We start from the raw sequence: 10,000 nt of genomic DNA, 5'->3' as shown, positions 1-10,000 counted from the left end.
CACACACACACACGCACACACACACACATCACACTGCTCCTGGGAATGAAGGATTCGATAGATAGAGAGAGAGAGAGAGAGAGAGGGGAGGAGGAGAGGAGGGGGGCAGGAATCCATGGCATACTTTTCATGTATCCCTCCTCATCTGCCCGTTTATTGACTGATGCCTTTTCTGTCAAAGTGAAGTAGCATCTATCTACCATTAGATGATCAGATATCTGCCTTCTCATATTTTCTTGCATGGGGGGGGGGGGGGGGGCGAGACAAGCCCTCATTTCCTGTTGTGATGGTGCTGGTGGTTGGTGCACTCGCCCGTGCCCCCCAACCCCTCCCCCCCCCCCCCCCGACGTCGGCCATATTGAAAAAGTCATCTGATACCTAAGTATAAGACTCTGCTCTGGCCATTAAACCAAGGTCATAAATCACATTTGTGAGCTGCGTTATGGTCCAGCGAGGCAGGGATCTTATGGAAATGATACCGCAAATATGTTTTCCAGTCTCACTCCCCCCCCCCCCCCCCCTCTCCACCCTCCAACCACCCCCCCCCCCCCCCTCCCTCCCCACCCAACACACCGCCGTTCCCCAGCATCATGCTGAAAGCCCTGCCATCATCTCTAAACATGAGACTGGCAAACATGCTGAAAGCCCCGCCGCCATCATCATCATCTCTAAACATGAGAACGCTCAGCATGGATTGTTACAGGTTATATTCTCGCCGAGGTGATTATTGGCAACTTGTTTTTTAATGGTTCCTAATTGACTGTGTGTGTGTGTGTGAAGCAGTCGCCCTGCTCGCTGGCTGGCTGGCTGGCTGGAGCTATATCACGTTCAATAACAGCACTCTGCTGCATCGCCGCCATATCATATAGTTTGATTCGTAGTGCTAATTCAATTACTCCCCCGACTGCATGAAGTAGAAAGTCGCGGCACATATCAAAAGCTCCCCTTCCATGTCTTTTATTGTGCAAACAGGAAACCCTCCGTGGGATTAATTTAAGGACTATTGATGTCTGACGTCTGGGAGTCTAGAGATGGTTTGGTTGGTAGATAAAATAGATGGCAGATAATGAGCGATGATGATGATGTTTTTTTTCCCGCTGCGGGCCTCTCCGGGCACCCCGCACCAACGGAGCGGCCCTCGCCTCGTCTCATCCCAACTTCCACACACTGTTATGATAAGGCCTGTTCAGACCAGTGTTGTTTTTTGGGCAGCAATTTATTATTTTAGTTTTAGTCATACGGTATATAGGTATAGTCTACTCTTGTATAGTTTTCATTTAGATTTAGTCACATTTTTAGTCACCTGGAATGTTTTAGTGTTAGTCTAGTTTTAGTCGACTAAATATCATGAGACTTTAGTCGACTAAATCTACAGTTGATTTAGTCGACTGAAATGTATTGTGGAGGGCCTTGATGCCGTCGTAATGGCTGATTTTACATAGCATAGCTGAGCATAGCTGAACATGATCTATACAAGCTCACAACGCACCCCGCTGCGACGCGTTGTGAATATATTGTCAATATATTTAGTCTTAGTTTTAGTCATCATAGCTTTATAGTTCTCATTTAGTTTCCATTTAGTTTTCCTCAGTGAAAAGATGTAGTCGACGAACATTTTTCGTCTTCGTTTTAGTCGATAGAAATCAACACTGATGTGAATAGACCTTTATACTGTACACACATCCGGCATCTCATATTTCCCGGGAACGTCCTCATTCATTTTTTTGACTCTTTGTGAAACTGTGAGCTACAGTAACTAACTGTATACGTACATGCACATCCGACGGAACGAACGAGCGAACGAACGAACGGCGAAATAACATATAATCCTGGCGGTGCTTCCACCGATACACTTTGACCTTATTGTTAATGTCAAACAGCTTGCGGAGGGGGCTGGTGAACTTTACCCAGCCGTAGTCAGTCTGCAGCGCGGGGGACTCTCTGTACCTGCTGCTGCGCTGGAGAAGGTGGAGAAGGTGGAGAAGGTGGAGTTATACGGAGGATATATGTGCTTATTTGTCTGCTTGTTTTGGGATAGTCTCTAAAGCTCCCGTGCAGCTGTACTGTACAGGTGGCGAATGTGTGAAAAGTGTTTGCGCGTGTGTTGCGTGGCTGCGTGCGTGCGGTGTGTGTGTGTGTGTGTGTGTGTGTGTGTTCGCATGGCGCGCATTGAGAAAGAACTGGGTCCCTCTGCCTCTGCCACTGCCACCTCCAATCCACCCCTCCCTCCCTCCCTCCCTCCCCTCTAGTTCGGAGGTCCCCGAGGCGGCCCCTCTTGGTATTTGGACCCCCCCCTCATCATCATCATCATCATCATCATCATCATCATGCGTGCCACTTCTAAAAGATACGTCGCTTTCCCCTTTGAAGTGTTTCGCTACATGACAGGTTCTCCTTCTCTTTTTTCTTTTCCTCTTTTCAGTTCGTTCGTTCGTCGCCCCCCCCCCTCCTCCGCCCACTTCTCCCCTCTCTTCTCCTCTCCTCGTCGTCCAATCTCGCCTCCTAATTATCGCTAACCAGGCGACTGATTAGGAACACGTTGACGACCTAGATCTTTTTTTCTTTTTCCGCTATACGAGGAGGAGGGGGGCGGAGAAAGGGTTAATCCCAGAGCTGGTTGGTTGGTGGCTGTCATTGGTCGCTTCCCCTCCCTCCTTTCCTTCTTCTTCATTTCTCTTTATTTCTTTCTTTCTTTCTTTCTTTCTTTCCCTGGAAGTTTGCTAATGAGGTCCCGTCAGAGCTGAGGAGAGGTGTTACAGTAATTTGGCCTTGTGAAGTAGGAAGGAGATTAAGGACAGAGAGGAGCTTGAGTTTACAGCTTAAAATACACCGCTGTCCTTATTAATCCACCGGGCCCTGGGAGACTTACTGGCGCTTTTTTTTTATTTTTTCGGTTTTATAATGAACGCTGTCTTATAATGAAGGTAATTTTAATAAAAATGTTTGACTGCGGCGGCAGGAGAGGAGAGGAGGGGAGGGGAGGGGAGGGAAGGTTGGGGAGAGGAGAGGAGAGGAGAGGAGAGGAGAGGAGAGGAGAGGAGAGGAGAGGGGTACACTACGTCTCTATGGTCTGATGTGCACCTTTGGGGGCATGGAGGGTGGGTGTGTGTGTGTGTGGGGGGGGGGGTTATGACAGTAATTTCTCAGATAACCTATTGCCGGAGAGATGGAGAGCCTGTGTGGTGCCTCGGTACTGTGTACAACTTTCACACAACCTTCCCACTGCCATCTGGAGCTACTGTGGCACATGGGTGTGGCACATGCCCGCCTTCGCCACGACTCGCCCAGACCTCTGCTCATAAAGGGCAAGACCACTTTGGTATAGAGGTTTGGGTTGAGACTATATAGCTGTGGTTCCCAAAAGTGGGGTCCGGGGTTCTGATTGCAATGGGAAGTGCATTCCATATAGTTTTGGAGCCAGAAGGGAGAAGAGTTTTGGACGTGTGGAGCGTTGTCCCGGTGTTTTTAGTGAAGGTATACTTCCAGGCAGCTTCCCTGCGTTGGTTGATCTGAAACAGCTCTCGAAGTCACTCTTTTAGTATACATAAACAAACACAAAGTTGATTCAGACAATATACGATATAGACTATAGATCATCACCAAACCCAGTACTTTATTTTTCATTTAATTTTTCATGTTAACATCCTGTTGATTTGCCATTTGTATTAGGAAGAAAACCCTTGACTGGACGTCTGTCTGAATACAAAACAAATGGTGTTGATTCATGTGTTAAAAGAGTGACTTTGAGAGCTGTTTCAGCGTACAATGTAAGTCAACGAGGAGCACATTTTTAATGATCCATTTCTAATTTCACTGGAGCAATTATTCTTGATTTCTTGTCCACCTTTCAGAGTTTCATCATGGCAAGGTAACAAAAAAAAAGTGGTCTTTCCCTTTAATTCATGCTGTCGTACAACGGCGTCGCAGACCAACAATAGCAGAGCTGTAAGCTCACGATGCGTATCGTCTGCAACACGTCGTGAGTTTACAGATCTGCTGTTTTCAGTGCGCGATCTCCATCGTGCGACGGAGTGTCAATCGCGCTTACAGTATGTGTGTGTGTGGGCTCCGCAATGTCATTTACACCTCTCTCTCTCTCTCTCTCTCTCTCTCTCTCTCTCTCTCTCTCTCTCTCTCTCTCTCTCTCTCTCTCTCTCTCTCTATCTATCTCTCTATCTCTATCTATCTATCTCTCTCTATCTATCTCTCTCTCTCTATCTATCTCTCTCTATCTATCTCTCTTGCTCTCTCTCTCTCTCTCTCTCTCTCTCTCTCTCTCTCGTTCACTCTCAATCTCTCCACAGAATTAACTTAATTAATTTGTGTGTGTGTGTGCGTGTGTGTGTGTGCGTGCGTGCATGCGTGTGTGGCGTGCGTGCGTGCGTGCATGCGCGTGTGTGTGTGTGTGGCGTGCGTGCGAAAAACTGTGACCAATTTCTCATCTGTTGGATTACGACGACGGGGGGGAATCCAGTTTCCTTATAGTTCCCTCCAGGTTTTTCAACCTGCGTTGCGTTCCAGATGTCAGGGCGACAATAAATTAACCCCTACGTCGCTCCATCATTTCTCTGCTCTCCTGCTTGTCATCGTTTGCTCTCTCTAGTCTCTCCCAAAAAAGACAACAGCAGCATGGTGTCCCTAATTACTGAAACTTTAGCTTTACGCTGATAATCCGCGGAGTAATTTAGCGTGCACAATGAGGAGTTGTGACGCGCTCTCTCTCTCTCTCTCTCTCTCGTGTGCAGATGGAGATTCTGATAAATAGTTTGTAACGTGCGTAATTAGCGGCTCTGCCGGTTACATACCATTAACCCCTCGAGCTCAGGAATCATTATCCCATTAAGACCTGAGACCAGATTCTATAAAAAATGTCCTGACATTTTTCTGAAAAAAACCCCATGTTTCTATACCAGTGGTTCTAAAACTATTTCATGTCAAGGAGTCGGACCCCAAAAATTATATGTATTTGACCGTCAACCCCCACCTGAAAAGATGTTGTTCCAGGGACCCTCCACCCCCGAGCCAACCTCTACGACCTTGTAGATCTGCTATTTTTCAACAGCTAAAGTTTAAAATAAGCGCTGCAGTGGTTACAGCGCTATATGTGTGAGACGACGCGTACGCGTCCCAGGCCTTAATGGCTTATTGGCCCTCATTATCAGGCGGCGAGGTACAGTCGAGCTGACTAGACATCAAAAACATCAAACAGCTATTAAAAGTGCTGCCTACTGGGGGCTCGGCGGACACCTGTTTATGAGTCTAACTGTGCCACTTCCTCCCCCGAGGTTGTGATGTGATGATTTGGGGGGGGGGGGGGGGGGGGGTTTGTCCGTGCCTTGGTTGTTGTTGTTGCTGCTGCTGGTTTGTTTGTTTGTTTTTTATGAGTTTTAATGCTGTGGAGATATTTATTTTTTACAGCGCGCTTCAACTTCAGGAATGTCACGATGATGAGAGAGAGAGAGGCTTGTCTTGTCTTTAACCCCTTTTCTTAATCTAGATCATGACTAGAGTATAGTTTTCAGAAAAAACAGTGGTTCTCAAACTATTTCATGTGAATGAGCCCCAGAATTATCTGTAATTGGCCGCCGGAACCCCCCCCCATCTGACAATATGTTGTACATTGCAGAAGAAAAGATTTGAGTTAAAAGTGCTCGCTGGAAAATAATATATTCAAAGATTTGCGCCACATTTTCAAAAAAATGCGGATCTACAAGTTCGTAGCGTGTGCCGCGCTATGAGCAGCGACGGCTCCAGAAAATTGTGACTGGGGGTGCTATGGTGGGGGCTGGCTAATTAGAGGGGGGGGCTAATGAATCTTGGTTTACATATAGAAGTCAGTCAAGAAGTAAGGCTTGTTTTGAAGGGGGGCTTAGGGGGGGCTAAAATCTCATTCATAGTCTGGATTTTCGGTGGTGAGGTGACCACCGCTCCGGTGGTGAGGTGACCACCGCTCCGGTGGTGAGGTGACCACCGCTCCGGTGGTGAGGTGACCACCGCTCCGTTGAGGTGACCACCGCTCCGGTGGTGAGGTGACCACCGCTCCGGTGGTGAGGTGACCACCGCTCCGGTGGTGAGGTGACCACCGCTCCGGTGGTGAGCTGACCACCGGAGCTGAAATAACGTTGAGCGGAGAGAAGGGGCTCGTGACGTCATGTTGTAGTTTGGTGATCACCTCACCACCGGAAATCCAGACTATGAATAACGCTTAAGCCTCCACCTGAGGGGGCTAAAGCCCCCCCCCCTTCCCCCCAACCCTGAAGCCGTCCAGGACTATGGGCTTGTAGATCTGCTATTTTTCAACAGCTAAAGTATAAAATAATGGTTATTATTAAAGCGGTTAAAAGCTAAATAAGCGATGCAGATGCACTCCAGTCCTTAAGTGGGTTAAAATGGCTGCTGCTTAGCACCCTCAGGTGCACAGTATCGATTCCTCCAGGTTCAGGTGAGGCCTATAGCTGCGCAAAGAAAGAAACCCAGATCATTATTATACCCTTCAGATGTTTACATCTTGCTTTGTAAGCATGCTGAGGGAGGCAGAAATACTTCTGTATAACAAAACCGTGCCGTTTCCTTTTGGATGAATTCTGAGGCGGTTCTGCTTTGTTAGACAACACGGTTGGTAAAACAGATATACCAACTATAGATAAAGTGGCCCCTCGGGGCACAGGTCTCCACCATGCAGGGCAGGTCAGGTTGTGGCCTCCTGGTGGCGCTATAATAGGCCAATGTGAAAAGGGTGCCATTTCTTCTCACGCCTTGGGTGGCAAAATGGATGATTTGAGGCATTTTGTTCCAAAAATGTGTTCGGCAAAAATCCACCTGCTGGTGGCGCTATAACAGGCCATTGTGAAAAGGGTTGGATATATTCCTCAGCGTAAATTGCACACTGCGTTCATGATTTGAGGCTTTTTGTTCAAAACGGGTCAATTCTGCAACACATAATTTGTGGGATTTTTTGGACGGAATCCGCCTGGTGGCGCTTTTTTCCGCACAAATCAGTTATTTTAATCGAGTGAGTGACATACGTTCAACAACGTATGAATTAGCCCTTAGGCTAGCTGCTCCCACCGTGGCAACCGGTTAGCATTGTTAGTTGATGTATAGATTATCACGTCCAATGAACTGCTGTCTATCAAACATAAAGTATACCATACGTACCAGTGGTTTTCAATCATTCTTTTGACCTTCAACTACCCCAGGGCAGGTGACATATCATTGTTGATTGGTTGAATTAGTATTATAGCAGGCGTCACCATTATGTCCATACATGGACAAATGTGTCCGTGACAAAGACTGGCAGGTATGGGCCTGGCCACATGGCAGGTATGAACCTGGCTATATGGCAGGTATGAACCAGGCCACATGGCAGGTATGGGCCTGGCCACATGGCAGGTATGGGCCTAGCCACATGGCAGGTATGAACCTGGCTACATGGCAGGTATGAACCTGGCCACATGGCAGGTATGAACCTGGCCACATGGCAGGTATGAACCTGGCTATATGGCAGGTATGAACCAGGCCACATGGCAGGTATGGGCCTGGCCACATGGCAGGTATGGGCCTAGCCACATGGCAGGTATGAACCTGGCTACATGGCAGGTATGAACCTGGCCACATGGCAGGTATGAACCTGGCTACATGGCAGGTATGAACCTGGCCACATGGCAGGTATGAACCTGGCCACATGGCAGGTATGGGCCTGGCCACATGGCAGGTATGGGCCTGGCCTCATGGCAGGTATGAAACTGGCCACATGGCAGGTATGAACCTGGCCACATAGCAGGTATGGGCCTGGCCACATGGCAGGTATGGGCCTGGCCTCATGGCAGGTATGAACCTGGCCACATGGCAGGTATGAACCTGGCCACATGGCAGGTATGAACCTGGCCACATGGCAGGTATGAACCTGGCCACATGGCAGGTATGGGCCTGGCCACATGGCAGGTATGGGCCTGGCCTCATGGCAGGTATGAAACTGGCCACATGGCAGGTATGAACCTGGCCACATGGCAGGTATGAACCTGGCCTCATGGCAGGTATGGGCCTGGCCACATAGCAGGTATGAACCTGGCCACATGGCAGGTATGAACCTGGCTACATGGCAGGTATGGGCCTGGCCACATGGCAGGTATGAACCTGGCCTCATGGCAGGTATGAACCTGACCACATGGCAGGTATGGGCCTGGCCACATGGCAGGTATGAACCTGGCCACATGGCAGGTATGAACCTGGCCACATGGCAGGTAAACCAAACACAGCTTTGGATCATCCATCGAGAGCAGAAGTGGAAGTCCAAACCTGTCCCCACTGTCTTGATTAATTCCCAAAGGAAATGATGGTTTCTCTTGGATGTGTGAATACGTTATGAACAGTGATGCTGGAATGAATCAAAGAGGTAGAAGGGAACGATAATTAATTATGGCGTCGCTCGCGATAGATAAAGAAAGGGCTGTGGGTGTTATTATGACGCAAGCTTCCTCCAGTCCGTGTCATTACGACGAGCCGCTCCATAATTACCTTTCTGCACGAGCCGGCGAAGCGCTGTTGGCGACGCTGGCGGTTGAGAGAGAGAGAGAGAGAGAGGGGGGGAGAGAGAGAGAGAGATAGAGAGGGGGAGAAAGAGAGAGAGAGAGAGAGAGGGGGGGGGGGGGGAGAGAGAGAGAGAGCGCGCGCCGGGCGGTGAGCTGAGCCGAGCTGAGTGAGTCTAACGGTCATAAACCTTTTCCCTGCCTAATTGTCTGAGGGGGGCTCTATGGCACTTTCATAGATGAGGGACCGTGCCCGTTAAGGAAGGAAACTGCTCGGCGGGCGATGCACGCTGCCTGCCGCTTTTCCAGCTCAATGAAGACAGATCTTCACCGCGTCTCGCTAAAAAACCTTCTGGTTATTAACCCATTCTGACCTGAGATCAGATTCATACGAGGTTTCCACTGGACACACACACTGGTCTGATTAACCCATTCTGACCTGAGATCAGATTCTAAAAATGTCAGTCGTTCTTTGATTTTTCAAAAATAGCTAAAGCATAACATGATGCTAACACCAAAATGGGTTCCCGGTCAGAATGGGTTAAGCACAGATTGGCCGACCGGATGGCTAACTTGGGGAAGGTATATAGCGTTTGAATTAGCGAGTGGCAGAGACAATCTCGCCATAAAAAGTACCTGCCTGATAGGCTATACTTATAGGATACTAAATACACGCTATAGTTTTGTAGATGTGACATGTGTGCGGTGAATGAAGTGAGCATGACACATAATCGGACCAAAGCACTATTTCTCAACGACCTCATGAATACATAATCTTGTGTTATCACAATCAGAAACAGCTTTATTGTCACATCACAGTTTTACAAGTAAAAATGTGTATAGTTGAAGAATGGAAGAATAGCGAGAGAGAGAAGGGGAGGGGGGGGGGGTTGGGGGGGGGGTTAGAAGATCAAGGCAGGAAAGAAGAAAGTTTGAGCGCCTTTTACCACAAAAAGTATACTTTTGATTGCTTGATTGAAGTAATTTATTAACAGTTTGCAGAATTACAGTACATTTCAAGCACAAACTCAATACAAAAAACTGTCAACTGTATGAGTGGACGACACCATGCATAAACGCATTACACTTGTTTACAAGAGGGTCCACCGTTTTCAATTCATCATAACATTTAGAGACGTACTACAAATATACACTTCTATATCGCCAAAAACAGGAAATCATCATACAGGAGGTAAAAAGGGGGAAAAAATATATATATACAGTGAGGGGGGAAAAGGGATGGTGTACTGGGGCCAGTTTTGAATTGCAGCCGTCCGTAGGTGCCCTTTGAGTAGCGGTTTTGAAGGAGTCAAGGGATTCACATGTCTTAATGACAGTTGGTAGGGCGTTCCACAATTTTTGTGGCATAGGAGCAAAATTAATTTAGTGTCCCTTGTTTGTGCCGAATGCTTGTTTCACAAACGGCACAGCCGTCGGGTCTCTCTTAGCTCATTTACAGGCCGTACAAACCA

General features: G+C 48.0%; 1 protein-coding gene across 1 annotated transcript in view; it reads left to right on the top strand.

Annotated features, from left to right (window-relative positions):
- cux2b (cut-like homeobox 2b) overlaps positions 1-10,000 on the top strand; it is a gene marked incomplete at its 5' end in the record, with an annotated part of 156,170 nt that overhangs the window by 56,500 nt on the left and 89,670 nt on the right. The gene's annotated exons all lie outside the window — the stretch shown is intronic.

The sequence above is a fragment of the Protomyctophum bolini genome, assembly GCF_963924005.1.
Source record: "Protomyctophum bolini genome assembly, chromosome: 6".
NCBI lineage: Eukaryota > Metazoa > Chordata > Actinopteri > Myctophiformes > Myctophidae > Protomyctophum > Protomyctophum bolini.
This window is presented reverse-complemented; position numbering and strand designations above follow the sequence as displayed.